This window comes from Somniosus microcephalus, unplaced genomic scaffold, assembly GCF_052327205.1.
Source record: "Somniosus microcephalus isolate GS21.2 unplaced genomic scaffold, FLI_Smic_1.0 unresolved_chr7, whole genome shotgun sequence".
Classification (NCBI taxonomy): Eukaryota; Metazoa; Chordata; class Chondrichthyes; order Squaliformes; family Somniosidae; genus Somniosus; species Somniosus microcephalus.
The window spans coordinates 31982094-32000583 of NW_028225185.1; the positions used below are offsets into that span (position 1 = coordinate 31982094).

General features: G+C 49.9%; 1 protein-coding gene across 1 annotated transcript in view; it reads right to left on the bottom strand.

The window, feature by feature from the left end:
• The window catches only part of LOC147086746 (plexin-B1-like), a 167280-nt gene that overhangs the window by 66047 nt on the left and 82743 nt on the right, over positions 1-18490 (bottom strand). The window lies entirely within an intron of this gene.

An 18490-nucleotide genomic window follows, 5' to 3' on the forward strand; every position in this document is an offset into this window, starting at 1 on the left:
CCACACCTGGAGTACTGTGTGCAGTTTTAGTCTCCTTATCTAAGAAAGGGTATACGGAGGCTAGTGGAAACTTGGAACTCTCTCCCTCCAAAAAGCTGTTGAGGCTGGGGGTCAATTGGGGTTGAATGGCCTCCTCCTGTTGCTAATGTAACAGGCTCGAAGGGCTGAATGGCCTCCTCCTGTTCCTAATGAAACAGGCTTGAGGGGCTGAATGGCCTCCTCCTGTTCCTAATGTAACAGCCTCGAGGGGCTGAATGGCCTCCTCCTGTTCCTAATGTAACAGGCTCGAGGGGGCTGAACGGCCTCCTCCTGTTCCTAATGTAACAGGCTCGAGGGGGCTGAACGGCCTCCTCCTGTTCCTAATGTAACAGGCTCGAGGGGGCTGAACGGCCTCCTCCTGTTCCTAATGTAACAGGCTCGAGGGGCTGAACGGCCTCCTCCTGTTCCTAATGTAACAGGCTCGAGGGGCTGAACGGCCTCCTCCTGTTCCTAATGTAACAGGCTCGAGGGGCTGAATGGCCTCCTCCTGTTCCTAATGTAACAGGCTCGAGGGGGCTGAATGGCCTCCTCCTGTTCCTAATGTAACAGGCTCGAGGGGGCTGAATGGCTTCCTCCTGTTCCTAATGTAACAGGCTCGAGGGGGCTGAATGGCCTCCTCCTGTTCCTAATGTAACAGGCTCGAGGGGGCTGAACGGCCTCCTCCTGTTCCTAATGTAACAGGCTCGAGGGGCTGAACGGCCTCCTCCTGTTCCTAATGTAACAGGCTCGAGGGGCTGAACGGCCTCCTCCTGTTCCTAATGTAACAGGCTCGAGGGGCTGAACGGCCTCCTCCTGTTCCTAATGTAACAGGCTCGAGGGGGCTGAATGGCCTCCTCCTGTTCCTAATGTAACAGGCTCGAGGGGGCTGAATGGCTTCCTCCTGTTCCTAATGTAACAGGCTCGAGGGGGCTGAATGGCCTCCTCCTGTTCCTAATGTAACAGGCTCGAGGGGCTGAACGGCCTCCTCCTGTTCCTAATGTAACAGGCTCGAGGGGGCTGAACGGCCTCCTCCTCTTCCTAATGTAACAGGCTCAAGGGGCTGAATGGCCTCCTCCTGTTCCTAATGTAACAGGCTCGAGGGGGCTGAATGGCCTCCTCCTGTTCCTAATGTAACAGGCTCGAGGGGGCTGAATGGCTTCCTCCTGTTCCTAATGTAACAGGCTCGAGGGGGCTGAATGGCCTCCTCCTGTTCCTGTTCAAAATAGAGCCAGGCCGTTCAGGGGTGATGTCAGGAAGCACTTCTTCACACAAAGGGGGGTGGAAATCTGGAACTCTCTCCCCCAAAAAGCTGTTGAGGCTGGGGGTCAATTGGAAATTTCAAAGATGAGATTGATAGTTTTTCTTCGAGGTTCAAAGGGTTACAGAACCAAGGCGGGTAGATGGAGTTAATATGCAGATCAGCTGTGATCTAATTGAATGGCGGAACAGGCTCGAGGGAGCTAATTGATATCTTCCTGAGGGATTGAGGCTGAGAGACACCAGTCAGTGTACAGATATCTCCCTGAGGGATTGAGGCTGAGAAACACCAGTCAGTGTACAGATATCTCTCTGAGAGAGAGGGACTGAGAGACACCAGTCAGTGTACAGATATCTCCCTGAGAGAGAGGGGCTGAGAGACGCCAGTCAGTGTACAGATATCTCCCTGAGGGATTGAGGCTGAGAAACACCAGTCAGTGTACAGATATCTCCCTGAGAGAGAGGGACTGAGAGACACCAGTCAGTGTACAGATATCTCCCTGAGAGAGAGGGACTGAGAGACACCAGTCGGTGTACAGATATCTCCCTGAGAGAGAGGGGACTGAGAGACAGCAGTCAGTGTACAGATATCTCCCAGAGAGAGAGGGGACTGAGAGACACCAGTCAGTGTACAGATATCTCCCAGAGAGAGAGGGGACTGAGAGACACCAGTCAGTGTACAGATATCTCCCTGAGAGAGAGGGGACTGAGAGACACCAGTCAGTGTACAGATATCTCCCTGAGAGAGAGGGACTGAGAGACACCAGTCAGTGTACAGATATCTCCCTGAGAGAGAGGGACTGAGAGACACCAGTCAGTGTACAGATATCTCCCTGAGAGAGAGGGACTGAGACACCAGTCAGTGTACAGATATCTCCCTGAGAGAGAGGGGGCTGAGAGACACCAGTCAGTGTACAGATATCTCCCTGAGAGAGAGGGACTGAGAGACACCAGTCAGTGTACAGATATCTCCCTGAGAGAGAGGGGACTGAGAGACACCAGTCAGTGTACAGATATCTCCCTGAGAGAGAGGGGACTGAGAGACACCAGTCAGTGTACAGATATCTCCCTGAGAGAGAAGGGACTGAGAGACACCAGTCAGTGTACAGATATCTCCCTGAGAGAGAGGGACTGAGAGACACCAGTCAGTGTACAGATATCTCCCTGAGAGAGAGGGACTGAGAGACACCAGACGGTTAACAGATATCTCCCTGAGAGAGAGGGGACTCAGACACCAGTCAGTGTACAGATATCTCCCTGAGAGAGAGGGGACTGAGAGGCACCAGTCAGTGTACAGATATCTCCCTGAGAGAGAGGGACTGAGGGACACCAGTCAGTGTACAGATATCTCCCTGAGAGAGAGGGACTGAGAGACACCAGCCAGTGTACAGATATCTCCCTGAGAGAGAGGGACTGAGAGACACCAGTCAGTGTGCAGATATCTCCCTGAGAGAGAGGGACTGAGAGACACCAGTCAGTGTATAGATATCTCCCTGAGAGAGAGGGGACTGAGAGACACCAGTCAGTGTACAGATATCTCCCTGAGAGAGAGGGGACTGAGTGACACCAGTCAGTGTACAGATATCTCCCTGAGAGAGAGGGACTGAGAGACACCAGTCAGTGTACAGATATCTCCCTGAGAGAGAGGGACTGAGAGACACCAGTCAGTGTACAGATATCTCCCTGGCAGAGAGGGACTGAGATACACCAGTCAGTGTACAGATATCTCCTGAGAGAGAGGGACTGAGAGACACCAGTCAGTGTACAGCTATCTCCCTGAGAGAGAGGGACTGAGAGACACCAGTCAGTGTACAGATATCTCCCTGAGAGAGAGGGGACTGAGAGACACCAGTCAGTGTACAGATATCTCCCTGAGAGAGAGGGGACTGAGAGACACCAGTCAGTGTACAGATATCTCCCTGAGAGAGAGGGACTGAGAGACACCAGTCAGTGTACAGATATCTCCCTGAGGGAGATGGACTGAGAGACACCAGTCAGTGTACAGATATCTCCCTGAGAGAGAGGGGACTGAGAGACACCAGTCAGTGTACAGATATCTCCCTGAGGGAGAGACTGAGAGACACCAGTCAGTGTACAGATATCTCCCTGAGAGAGAGGGGACTGAGAGACACCAGTCAGTGTACAGATATCTCCCTGAGAGAGAGGGGACTGAGAGACACCAATCACTGTACAGATATCTCCCTGAGAGAGAGGGACTGAGAGACACCAGTCAGTGGACAGATATCTCCCTGAGGGAGAGGGACTGAGAGACACCAGTCAGTGTACAGATATCTCCCTGAGAGAGAGGGACTGAGAGACACCAGTCAGTGTACAGATATCTCCCTGAGGGAGAGGGACTGAGAGACACCAGTCAGTGTACAGATATCTCCCTGAGAGAGAGGGACTGAGAGACACCAGTCAGTGTACAGATATCACCCTGAGAGAGAGGGGGCTGAGAGACACCAGTCCGTGTACAGATATCTCCCTGAGAGAGAGGACTGAGAGACAGTCAGTGTACAGATATCTCCCTGAGAGAGAGAGCCAGACAGAGTGAATACACACGCTGAAGATGGGCTGCTGAATTTTCGTGTTTTTAGTGTTTAAAGTGGGGGAAAAAAAGGTTCATTTCAAGTTTTAAAAGGTTTTAAAGTTAAATTTAGTTCTAGTTAAGTTAGTTTAGTTTGTTTAGTTAAGTTTAAGTTTAGTTTAGTCTAGATTAAGTAAGGAAGGAAAAGACCACCAAAGAGACCACCAAAGGAAAAAAAACCAGAGGAAATTAGAAAAAAAAAAGCCAAAGAAAAAAAAGAAATAAGGGAAAAAAAAAATATACAAACCAAAGAACAGCGGCCGCACGGGGCCACAGCAGCAGCAGAAGCGAGGTGACTTGGCCGCATCGGGAACCGAGGCGCGAAGGCCGCACGGAGACGCAGCGGCAGCCGGAGCGAGGAGACTCGGGGAGGCCGCTTCGGGAAACGAGGCGAATCGGGGAGGCCGCACGGAGACGCAGCGGCAGCCGGAACGAGGTGACTCGGGGAGCCCGAGCGGCGAACGAGACACGGCCCGATCGGCGGCCGCAGTCCAGCACCCGAGCGACGGCCGCAGTCCAGCACCCGAGCGACGACCGCAGTCCAGCACCCGAACGGCGAACGAGGCACAGCCCGAGCGGCGGCTGGGCTAGAAAGCCCGGGAAAGGCCCGAGGAGCCAGGCCCAGAGACCTCTGAGGAAAAGGGGAGCAACCAGAAGGCTTCCAGAAGCAAACCAAGACTGTGAGTACAGGGCCCAGGGAGGGAGACTGAAGCCAGGGAAAGGCCCGAGGAGCCAGGCCGAGACAGAGGCACAGAGACCTCTGAGGGGGAGGGGAACAGCCCGAAGGCACCGGGAAACAGCGGCTCACAGACCCAGACCTGAGAAGGGTGAACCCAGAAGCCGAGGCCCAGGGACCACGGGGTCGGAGAGGGGGACCGGGAAAGTTCGCGAACAGGGAGAGGGAAACACCAAACCCGGGGCCCCAGAAAAGCTTATTCTAAGATCAACAATACTTTACCAAAAATGAGCGAATCAGAAGATCCACAACAGCCCCGCTTCCAGATTCCCCCCAACACCGCAAAAAAAGCTATAAAAGCAATCAAGCATGAGCAGATGAGAGAAAAACCAGAAACACTTTTTGCTGACTGTTACAACAATGGGACAAAAAGTAACCTCATTTTCTACTCAGATCAGCCAGTGGCTTGGATCACAGCAATAAAATCACACTATACCAATGTTAAGCTAGAAAATACCGCAAATGGGTCCATAATGAAAATTAACACACCAGGAGACAGTTCAACTACGACGGTCAACGCGTACAATACCGGAATAATATTAGTGCAAGGCAACCTCGACAAATTTGCAACGGCCTTCAGGACACTGAAAAAATTAACTAAGGGGGGAAGGAACAGCCCCAGAGTGGCCCGCACTCCCCCCAACATTGACAACTTACCAGGAGAAAATCTGCCTGGTCAGGAGGTGAACGAGCCACACAGTTCAAACCAGACACTAACCCCGGGGAACCACAGCCACACGATACAACTGACAAACCCCAGCATAACTACCAGGGAGGAAGCCACACATAGTCCCCCTACCATTCCCAGCTCACCAAGAGAAGAGCAGCATAGCCAGGAAGTGAGTGAGCCCTCCAGGGCCGACCAGCCTAGCCAGGAAGTGAGTGAGCCTTCCAGGGCCGACCAGACACATACCCCGGGATCACACAGCCAGATACAACCAAAAGATAAATTTAATCAATTAGAGATAGAGATGGTTAAACTTAGAGAGGACTTCCTCAAAATGAATGACGATCAAAATCAGGAGAGGGAGAGACACAAGAGAGAGCTGAAGCTACTTGAGAACCAGGTGAATCTACTTAAGAATCAGGTGAAAGAGCTGCAGGAAAAAGAAGAGAGCCATAGAGGAGAGATAACACCATTAGACCAGCAACCAGAGGCTAGAGATAAGACAAGACAGAGCCGGACGGAACGGCTGCACTCCCACATGGAACAAAAGCAACAGACGCACAATACAAGGGGTGCCACACAGACCGACCAGCATACTGATTCGCAATCTTCCCCCACCACCGTGGAACCACAAGCGGGCCGCTCACAAGAGGTACGCACACACCAGACACCCCAGCCCAGCACACACACTATGAGTCCAAGCGAAAGGCACCAGACAGTAAACACAAACAAGGCTGACGTCGTAATACTCATAGACTCAAATGGGAAATTTCTATGGGAGAAAAAGCTATTCCCTAGAAGTAAAGTAGAAAAGATCTGGTGCCCAACAACAAACAGAGCCATGGGATGGCTGACCAAAGCCAGATTAGGCTCCCCCCAACACATAATAATACACACGGGCACAAATGACCTAAAGACCCAACAGAAAGAAGTAGCAACATCGTTCAGAGCAATGATTAGGAAAGCAAGCAGTACATTTCCAAACACTAGAATCACTGTTTCCACAATATTGCCGAGAACAGACTTCAACAACAACACAATTCATGAGATAAATGCCAGCATAGCAAGAGACTGCGAATCAAACCACAATGTACACCTGGCCCAACACCCCACCCTCGATGAGGAATGTCTTTATGACCACGTCCACATCCAAAGGCAAAGAATATCGATCTTTGCTAAAGCCCTGAAGGACGTCGCTTTTAACCGGGTCCATACCCAGACTCCAAGAGGACCCCCCCCCGACCACCAGAGATCAGCGGGGTACATATCAGGAACACTACAAGGACCACCAACACACCAACCGAGACCAGAGAGGATCCCCATGCAAAACAACAATATCAGACCTGCACCACTCCTGTCCCACAGGGGAATAGGACTGCTCCCAGCCAGACAGAGGGAGAGATGCACAGGACGTACACAATACCTCAGACAGAAACAATCCATTAAGAGACAATAAGCAGATGTGCAGCAGCATCTACTTCCGCCTTATGGATCAAGGACTAATTAATAGAAAGAACTGTAACCAAATTGTATTAACTTTTGTAGACAACTGATGTGATCTTTTTTTTCCCACACTTAGACACGACAAACACGTACCACTCTTTAACCACTCTTTAACCTATCATAGTAAAAGATCAAACTTAACATGAAATCCTTATATATTTCGACCTGGAATATCCAAGGTCTACGCTCTTCACTGCGAGAAGTGAAAAGTAGGACCCCAGAGTTCATAGATGAAACTAAAGACCTAGATATTATCATTTTACAGGAAACTTGGTATAAAGGAAAAGGACACACTGGCTGTCCCCAAGGGTACACTGAGCTGGTGGTCCCCTCCAATAAATTACCAAGTGTAACCCAAGGCAGAGACTCCGGAGGCATACTGATCTGGTTTAAAACAGAACTTAAGAATTACATCAAATTTATAAAAAAGGGCGAAAACCATATGTGGCTCAAACTTGAGAGGGAGATTATCTCAAACACCCAAGATGTTTACATTTGCGCACTTTATATCCCCCCAATCGATTCCCCGTACTTTAAAGAGGACTCCTTCTCCAACATGGAGGGGGAAATTATCCAATACCAGGCCCAGGGGAACGTGTTGATCTGTGGGGACCTCAATTCAAGAACGGACGAAGAACCAGACTTCACCAATAATCAGGGAAACAATTATGTTTTCGGGAATAACCACTTTGACATCCCTTCCCTTCCATACAGGCATAACTGCGACAAGCAGTCAAATACCAACGGAAAACAGCTACTACAGCTCTGTCGAAACCTGGGTCTGTACATTGTCAATGGTAGGTTCATAGGAGACCTCCTAGGAAGATCGACCTATTGCTCACCTCTTGGCTGCAGCACAGTAGACTATATGATTACAGACTGAGACCCACCCTCTTTCAGAGCATTCACAGTCAAACCACAAACAACACTGTCAGATCACAGTCAAATTACTATGTTCCTCAAAAAGACAGAAACAAACAACATAGAAACACAACCCAGTAAACTGTACAACACCAAAAAATCGTACAGATGGGCCAAAAACGACACGGAAAAATACCAGAAAACAATTAGCAATGCATCAACTCAAGCTCTCTTAGACACCTTTCTGGATAACATATACACTCACAATAAAGAAGGCGTAAACCGGGCAGTTATTAAACTAAACAATATTTTTGATAATTTGGCAACAAATGCAAACTTGAAAGCTCGCAAGAACAAACCCAAAACAAAAAACTATGAAAAATGGTTTGACCGAGATTGCCATAACATGAGGAAAAAACTTAGAAAAATATCAAACCAAAAACACAGACATCCAGAAAACGAGGAATTACGCCTTACTTATTGTCAGACACTAACACAATACAGAAACACACTCAGAACCAAAAAAGAGCAATATATTAAGAATACACTCAGCTCCATGGAGGAATCCATTGATTCCAATTGTTTCTGGGAAAACTTGAAAACACTACACAAAAAACAACACGACGATTTGGCCATTCAAAATGGGGACACATGGGTAAACCACTTTGAAAAATTATACCAGAAAAACACACTAAGACCAGAGCAACACCAAATATGCAAAAAACTGGAAAAGCTAGAAATGGCCATAAAAGATAACCAAAACCCGCTAGACGCCATAATAACAGAAAAAGAACTTCTTGAAAAACTCAAGGACCTGCGACCAGGAAAAGCCTGCGGGACAGACGGCATACTAAACAAGATGATTAAACACACAGACAACAAAATGAAACTGGCTATCCTAAAACTCTTCAACTTGGTTCTGAGTGTCGGTTATTTCCCTGATATCTGGAACAAAGGACTCATAACGCCCATATACAAAAGTGGGGACAAAATCGACCCACACAACTATCGAGGCATCTGCGTAAACAGTAACCTGGGGAAGGTATTCTGTAGCATCATAAACAAAAGACTTATAAACTTCCTTGAGGAGCACAATGTCTTGAGTAAAAGCCAAATTGGATTCCTGCCAAACTATAGAACATCCGATCATATCTTCACCCTACAGACCCTAATTGACAAACACGTTCACCATAACAAAAGCAAAATCTACGCATGCTTTGTAGATTTCCAGAAGGCTTTCGACTCCATCTGGCATGACGGTTTATTCCTGAAACTTATCGAAAGTGGGGTAGGAGGGAAAACATATGATGTAATTAAATCAATGTATACAAACAACAAATGTGCAGTTAAAATTGGAGGCAAACAAACAAAATACTTCCCACGGGGCGGGGGGTGACGCAGGGCTCGCCAATCTCACCGACACTCTTTAATATTTACATAAATGGATTGGCAAAACTACTTGAACAATCTACAGCACCCGGCCTCACCCTATATGAATCCAAGGTTAAATTCCTCCTCTATGCAGACGACCTGGTTCTGCTGTCACCTACTAAAGAGGGGCTACAGCAAAACCTGGACCTGCTGGAGTCGTACTGCCAGACTTGGGCCCTGACAATAAATCCCCAAAAAACCAAAGTCCTTGTGTTCCAGCAAAGATCCAAACATCAGGGACCCAAAATAAATTTCACAGTAGGAACAACCAAAATTGAACAAACCACTAACTACACATACTTGGGCTTAAAAATCAGTTCTACGGGAAACTTCAAACTGGCTGTGAATGAACTGAAAAAGAAAGCAAGAAGGGCTTTCTATGCCATCAAAAAATCAATCCAAATAGAAATCCCAATTAGCATTTGGCTCAAAATTTTCAAATCAGTAATTGAACCAATTGCACTCTATGGCAGTGAGGTATGGGGACCGCTAACTCAACAAGAATTTGCAAAATGGGACAAACACCCAATTGAGATCCTACATGCAGAATTCTGTAAAAGTATCCTCCGGACTCAAAGGAAAACAGTAAACAATGCATGCAGGGCGGAACTAGGCCAATATCCATTAATAATCACTATCCAAAAAAGAGCCACCAAATTTTGGAATCACCTACAAATGAGCAATCCCCAATGCTATCACTACGACGCCCTGAAATGCCAAGAGCTGACCATAAAGAAGAATACCCTCAGTCAACTAGTCCTGGGACTCAGTGAAGTAACTGCTAACAATACTAACAATAACCAGCCCCAGGACAGTGACAGGGTAACACAAAGAATTCGACCCAACACAATCGTCGCTAAGCAAAAGGAAAAATATCTGACATATTGGGCAGAAACAACAAAAACCCAAAGCAAACTCAATTGCTACTTGGCCCTAAACAGACAATACAACATAGCTGATTACCTGACCATGGTAAAGGATAACAAACTGAGAAGAACCTTGACAAGGTACAGACTTAGCGAACATAGCCTAGCGATCGAAAAAGGCAGACACAGGCAGACCAGGCTGCCAAGAGAGGACAGGATATGCTCTCACTGCAGTCAGGGAGTGGTGGAGACAGAGATGCACTTCCTCACAGCTTGTGGAAAATATCAGGGCATCAGGGAGAATTTCTACCAAAAATTCTCACAAATATGCCCCGATTTCAGAAATCTGAATGACAACCAAAAACTCCCATTCCTACTGGGAGAGGAGAGAAGCTGTATAACACTGGCGGCACACTATGTTACAGCTTGCCATGAACAGAGGGACAACCAGTAAACTAAGAAAAGAATATATATAAACAATGCGAATGTATATTTATACACTCAGGGATATACCTGTTTATACACTGTATGAAGATCATGTCTGACTAATTTGATTGAATTTTTTGAGGGGGTGACTAGGTGTGTGGATGAGGGTAACGCAGTGGATGTGGTATACATGGATTTCAGTAAGGCCTTCGATAAAGTCCCGCACAGGAGACTGGTCAAGAAGGTAAGAGCCCATGGAATCCAGGGTGCCTTGGCACATTGGATACAAAACTGGCTTAGTGGCAGAAGGCAGAGGGTGATGGTCGAAGGTTGTTTTTGTGACTGGAAGCCTGTGGCCAGTGGGGTACCACAGGGATCGGTGCTGGGTCTCTTGCTGTTTGTGGTCTACATTAATGACTTGGATATGAATGTAAAGGGTATGATCAGTAAGTTCGCGGATGATACAAAAATTGGTAGGGTGGTAAATAGCGAGGAGGGTAGCCTCAGTCTGCAGGACGATATAGATGGGTTGGTCAGATGGGCGGAACAGTGGCAAATGGAATTTAACCCGGAAAAGTGCGAGGTGATGCACTTTGGGGGGACTAACAAGGCAAAGGAATACACAATGAATGGAAAGACCCTAGGCAAGACGGAGGGTCAGAGGGATCTGGGTGTGCAAGTACACAGATCCCTGAAGGCGGCGGAACAGGTGGATAAGGTGGTAAAAAAGGCATATGGGATACTTGCCTTCATTAGCCGAGGCATTGAATATAAGAGCAAGGAGGTTATGATGGAGCTGTATAAAACACTGGTTAGGCCACAGCTGGAATATTGTGTGCAGTTCTGGTCGCCACACTACAGGAAGGATGTGATCGCGTTAGAGAGGGTGCAGAGGAGGTTCACCAGGATGTTACCAGGGCTGGAGCGCTTCAGCTATGAAGAGAGACTGGACAGATTGGGTTTGTTTTCCTTGGAGCTGAGGAGGCTGAGGGGGGACATGATTGAGGTGTACAAAATTATGAGGGGCATAGATAGGATGGATGCTGAGGAGCTTTTTCCCTTAGTAGAGGGGTCGATAACTAGGGGGCATAGATTCAAGGTAAAGGGCGGGAGGTTTAGAGGGGATTTGAGAAAGAACTTTTTCACCCAGAGGGTGGTTGGAGTCTGGAACTCACTGCCTGAAAGGGTTGTGGAGGCAGAAACCCTCACAACATTTAAGAAGCATTTGGATGTGCACTTGAAATGCCATAGCATACAAGGCTACGGGCCAAATGCTGGAATATGGGATTAGATTAGACAGGGCTTGATGGCCGGCGCGGACACGATGGGCCGAAGGGCCTCTATCCGTGCTGTATTACTCTATGACTCTATGACTAACTGCGTTTATGTGCTAAACCATAAATGTATTTTGATGCTTTGGCAACATAAGATGTAACTTATCATGCCAATAAAGCGATTTGAATTGTGAATTGTGAGAGGGGACTGAGAGACACCAGTCAGTGTACAGATATGTCCCTGAGAGAGAGGGGATTGAGAGACACCAGTCAGTGTACAGATATCTCCCTGAGAGAGAGGGGACTGAGAGACACCAGTCAGTGTACAGATATCTCCCTGAGAGAGAGGGACTGAGAGACACCAGTCAGTGTACAGATATCTCCCTAAGGGAGAGGGACTGAGAGACACCAGTCAGTGTACAGATATCTCCCTGAGGGAGAGGGACTGCGAGACACCAGTGTCTGTACAGATATCTCCCTGAGAGAGAGGGGACTGAGAGACACCAGTCAGTGTACAGATATCTCCCTAAGGGAGAGGGACTGAGAGACACCAGTCAGTGTACAGATATCTCCCTGAGGGAGAGGGACTGCGAGACACCAGTCAGTGTACAGATATCTCCCTGAGGGAGAGGGACTGAGAGACACCAGTCAGTGTACAGACATCTCCCTGAGAGAGAGGGGACTGAGAGACACCAGTCAGTGTACAGATATCTTCCTGAGAGAGAGGGGACTGAGAGACACCAGTCAGTGTACAGATATCTCCCTGAGAGAGGGGGACTGAGGGACACCAGTCAGTGTACAGATATGTCCCTGAGAGAGAGGGGACTGAGAGACACCAGTCAGTGTACAGATATCTCCCTGAGAGAGAGAGGGACTGAGAGACACCAGTCAGTGTACAGATATCTCCCTGAGGGAGAGGGACTGCGAGACACCAGTCAGTGTACAGATATCTCCCTGAGGGAGGGGGGGCCTGAGAGACACCAGTCAGTGTACAGAAGTCTCCCACATTTCCTGTTTACAACTCAATTCCACTGTGAGTTTGTGTGTGAAATAGTTTCCATTACCCACCATAATTATATGCGTGGGTGACGCTACAGAATATTTTGAGAAATCTCCTCACAGGTTGTGTAACCGAGGGAGGAAGAATTAAATTCAGGATAAACTCTAGCAAGCTGTGTGGGTCTCAGATTACACAGAATGTACAGCCATTCGGCCCCACTGCTCCGTGCCGGTGTTCCTGCTCCACACGAGCCTCCTCCCGCCCCCTCTTCATCTCACCCCATCACCCTATCCTTCTATTCCTTTCTCCCTCGTGTGTTTATCCAGCTTCCCCCTTAAATGCATCGACACTATTCGCCTCGACCACGCCCTGTGGGAGCGAGTTCCACATTCTCACCACTCTCTGGGTGAAGAAGTTTCTCCTGAATTCCCGATTGGATTTATTAGTGACTCTCTTATATCGATGGCCCCTAGTTCTGGTCTCCCCCACAAGTGGAGACATCTTCTCTACGTCTACCCTATCGAAACCCCTTCATAATCTTAAAGACCTCCATCAGGTCGCCCCTCAGCCTTCTCTATTCTCGAGAAAAGAGCCCCAGCCTGTTCAATCTTTCCTGATTGTTTCGCTCCCGTGAAACGTCTTGGGAGGTTTTTTTACGATGCTAAAGGCAATGAGAAGTGTTGTTATCTCAATTCACACTTGGAGAATGGCCCCTTGGGTGAGGTAACAGCAAGAGATTAGGAAAGCAAATGGTACGTTGGCCTTTGTTACAAGAGGATTTGAGTATAAGAGTAAAGACGCCTTACTGCAATTATATAGTGCCCTGGTGAGCCTACATTTCGTTGTACTGCACTTGTGCACTAACAATGACAATAAAAGTTGATTTGATTTGATTTGATTTGACCTGGAGTGCTGTGCACAGTTTTGGTCTCCTTACCTAAGGAAGGGTATACTTGCCATAGAGGGAGTGCAGCGAAGGTTCACCAGACTGGTTCCTGGGATGGGGGGACTGTCCTATGAGGAGAGATTGAGTAGATTGGGCCGATACTCTCTGGAGTTTAGAAGAATGAGAGGTGATCTCATTGAAACATATCAGATTCTGAGGGGGATTGACAGGGTCGATGCTGAGAGGCTGTTTCCCCCCTGGCTGGAGAGTCTAGAACCAGGGGTCACAGTCTCAGGATAAGGGGTCGGCCATTTAGGACTGAGATGAGGAGGAATTTCTTCACTCAGAGGGCGGTGAATCTTTGGAATTCTCTGCCCCAGAGGGCTGTGGAGGCTCAGTCGTGGAGTATATTCAAGGCTGAGATTGGTAGATTTCCCGATTGGATTTATCAGTGACTGCATTATATTGATGGCCCCTAGTTCCGGTATCCCCCAGAAGTGGAAATAGAAACATAGAAGATAGGAGCAGGAGTCGGCCATTCGGCCCCTCGAGCCTGCTCCGCCATTCAATGAGATCATGGCTGATCATCCAAACTCAGTACCCTGTCCCTGCTTTCTCCCCATATCCCTTGATCCCTTTAGCCTTAAGAAAAATATCTAACTCCTTCTTGAATATATTTAATGTATTGGCCTCAACTGCCTTCTGTGGTAGAGAATTCCACAGGTTCACCATTCTCTGGGTGAAGAAATTCCTCCTCATCTCTGTCCTAAATGGCTTACCCCTTATCCTTAGACTGTGACCCCTGGTTCTGGACTCCCCCGCCATCGGGAACATCCTTCCTGCATCTAGTCTGTCTAGTCCTGTTAGAATTTTATAAGTTTCAATGAGATCCTCTCTCATTCTTCTAAACTCCAGCGAGTATAAGCCCAATCGACCCAATCTCTCCTCATACGTCATTCCTGCCATCCCAGGTATCAGCCTGGTGAATCTTCGCTGAACTCCTTCCATGGCAAGAACATCCTTCCTCAGATAAGGCGACCAAAACTGCACACAATACTCAAGGTGTGGTCTCACCAAGGCCCTGTACAACTGCAGCAAGACATCCTTGTTCCTGTACTCGAATCCTCTCGCTATGAAGGCCAACATACCATTTGCCTCCTTAACCGCCTGCTGCACCTGCATGCTTACCTTCAGCGACTGGTGCACAAGGACACCCAGGTCTCGTTACACTTCCCCTTTTCCCAACCTATTGCCATTCAGATAATAATCTGCCTTCCTGTTTTTGCCACCAAAGTGGATAACCTCGCATTTATCCACGTTATATTGCATCTGCCATGCTTAACATCTTCTCTACGTCTACCCACCTTCATAATCTTAAAGACCTCTATCAGGTCACCCCTCAGCCTCCTCTTTTCTGGAGAAAGGGCCCCCAGACCGTTCAGTCGCTCCTGAATCAGGAATTGCGATTTCGCAGTTTGTGACTTTGGTGTTGTTTTTGACCCCGAGCTGGGCTTGCGACCCCCCCAATCTCCTCTCCCGCACCAAGACCGCCTACTTCCGCCTCCGTAACATCGCCCGGCTCCGCCCCTGCCTCAGCACATCCGCTGCTGAAACCCTCATCCCGTGTCTCTGTCCCCTCCGGGGTCGACTGTTCCCACGCTCCCCCGGCCAGCCTCCCACCTTCCACGCTCCGTAACCATCAACTCATCTAAAACTCTGCTGCCCCCGTGTCCCAACTCGCACCGAGTCCCGTTCACCCATCATCCCCGCTGTGCTCGCTGACCTACATTGTCTCCTGGTCCAGCAACACCTCGATATTAATATTCTCATCCTCGTCTTCAAATCCCTCCGTGGCCTCCTCGCCCCTCCCCCCTCCCTATCTCTGTAACCTCCTCCAGCCCCTACAACCCTCCCTCTCTCTGTAACCTCCTCCACCCCCTACAACCCTCCCTATCTCTGTAACCTCCTCCAGCCCCTACAACCCTCCCTATCTCTGTAACCTCCTCCAGCCCCTCCCCCCTCCCTATCTCTGTAACCTCCTCCACCCCCTACAACCCTCCCTATCTCTGTAACCTCCTCCAGCCCCTCCCCCCTCCCTATCTCTGTAACCTCCTCCACCCCCTACAACCCTCCCTATCTCTATAACCTCCTCCAGCCCCTACAACCCTCCCTATCTCTGTAACCTCCTCCACCCCCTACAACCCTCCCTATCTCTGTAACCTCCTCCAGCCCCTCCCCCCTCCCTATCTCTGTAACCTCCTCCACCCCCTACAACCCTCCCTATCTCTATAACCTCCTCCAGCCCCTACAACCCTCCCTATCTCTGTAACCTCCTCCAGCCCCTCCCCCCTCCCTATCTCTGTAACCTCCTCCACCCCCTACAACCCTCCCTATCTCTGTAACCTCCTCCAGCCCCTCCCCCTCCCTATCTCTGTAACCTCCTCCACCCCCTACAACCCTCCCTATCTCTATAACCTCCTCCAGCCCCTACAACCCTCCCTATCTCTGCAACCTCCTCCAGCCCCTACAACCCTCCCTATCTCTGTAACCTCCTCCAGCCCCTACAACCCTCCCTATCTCTGTAACCTCCTCCAGCCCCCTACACCCCTCCCTATCTCTGTAACCTCCTCCAGCCCCTACACCCCTCCGTATCTCTGTAACCTCCTCCAGCCCCTACAACCCTCCCTATCTCTGTAACCTCCTCCAGCCCCTACAACCCTCCCTATCTATGTAACCTCCTCCAGCCCCTACACCCCTCCCTATCTCTGTAACCTCCTCCAGCCCCTACAACCCTCCCTATCTCTGTAACCTCCTCCAGCCCCTACAACCCTCCCTATCTCTGTAACCTCCTCCAGCCCCTACACCCCTCCCTATCTCTGTAACCTCCTCCAGCCCCTACAACCCTCCCTATCTATGTAACCTCCTCCAGCCCCTACACCCCTCCCTATCTCTGTAACCTCCTCCAGCCCCTCCAACCCTCCCTATCTCTGTAACCTCCTCCAGCCCCTACAACCCTCCCTATCTCTGTAACCTCCTCCAGCCCCTACAACCCTCCCTTTCTCTGTAACCTCCTCCAGCCCCTACAACACTCCCTATCTCTGTAACCTCCTCCAGCCCCTACACCCCTCCCTATCTCTGTAACCTCCTCCAGCCCCTACAACCCTCCCTTTCTCTGTAACCTCCTCCAGCCCCTACAACCCTCCCTATCTCTGTAACCTCCTCCAGCCCCTGCAACCCTCCCTATCTCTGTAACCTCCTCCAGCCCCTACAACCCTCCCTATCTCTGTAACCTCCTCCAGCCCCTACAACCCTCCCTATCTCTGTAACCTCCTCCAGCCCCTACAACCCTCCCTATCTCAGTAACCTCCTCCAGCCCCTACAACCCTCCCTATCTCTGTAACCTCCTCCAGCCCCCTACAACCCTCCCTATCTCTGTAACCTCCTCCATTCCCTACACCCCTCCCTATCTCTGTAACCTCCTCCATTCCCTACAACCCTCCCTATCTCTGTAACCTCCTCCGGCCCCTACAACCCTCCCTATCTCAGTAACCTCCTCCAGCCCCTACAACCCTCCCTATCTCAGTAACCTCCTCCAGCCCCTACAACCCTCCCTGTCTCTGTAACCTCCTCCAGCCCCCTACAACCCTCCCTATCTCTGTAACCTCCTCCAGCCCCTTACAACCCTCCCTATCTCTGTAACCTCCTCCAGCCCCTACAACCCTCCCTATCTCTGTAACCTCCTCCAGCCCCTATAACCCTCCCTATCTCTGTAACCTCCTCCAGCCCCTACAACCCTCCCTCTCTCTGTAACCTCCTCCAGCCCCTACAACCCCCCCTCTCTCTGTAACCTCCTCCAGCCCCTACACCCCTCTCTATCTCTGTAACCTCCTCCAGCCCATACAACCCTCCCTCTCTCTGTAACCTCCTCCAGCCCCCTACAACCCTCCCTATCTCTGTAACCTCCTCCAGCCCCCTACAACCCTCCCTATCTCTGTAACCTCCTCTAGCCCCTACAACCCTCCCTATCTCTGTAACCTCCTCCAGCCCCTACAACCCTCCCTATCTCTGTAACCTCCTCCAGCCCCTATAACCCTCCCTATCTCTGTAACCTCCTCCAGCCCCTACAACCCTCCCTATCTCTGTAACCTCCTCCAGCTCCTACAACCCTCCCTCTCTCTATAACCTCCTCCAGCCCCTACAACCCTCCCTCTCTCTATAACCTCCTCCAGCCCCTACAACCCTCCCTCTCTCTATAACCTCCTCCAGCCCCTACAACACTCCCTATCTCTATAACCTCCTCCAGCCCCTACAACCCTCCCTATCTCTATAACCTCCTCCAGCCCCTACAACCCTCCCTATCTCTGTAACCTCCTCCAGCCCCTACAACCCTCCCTATCTCTGTAACCTCCTCCAGCCCCTACACCCCTCTCTATCTCTGTAACCTCCTCCAGCCCCCTACAACCATCCCTATCTCTGTAACCTCCTCCAGCCCCTACAACCCTCCCTATCTCTGTAACCTCCTCCAGCCCCTACAACCCTCCCTATCTCTGTAACCTCCTCCAGCCCCTACAACCCTCCCTATCTCTGTAACCTCCTCCACCCCTACAACCCTCCCTATCTCTGTAACCTCCTCCAGCCCCCTACAACCATCCCTATCTCTGTAACCTCCTCCAGCCCCTACAACCCTCCCTATCTCTGTAACCTCCTCCAGCCCCTACAACCCTCCCTATCTCTGTAACCTCCTCCAGCCCCTACAACCCTCCCTATCTCTGTAACCTCCTCCAGCCCCTACAACCCTCCCTCTCTCTATAACCTCCTCCAGCCCCTACAACCCTCCCTATCTCTGTAACCTCCTCCAGCCCCTACAACCCTCTCTATCTCTGTAACCTCCTCCAGCCCCCTACAACCATCCCTATCTCTGTAACCTCCTCCAGCCCTACAACCCTCCCTATCTCTGTAACCTCCTCCAGCCCCTACA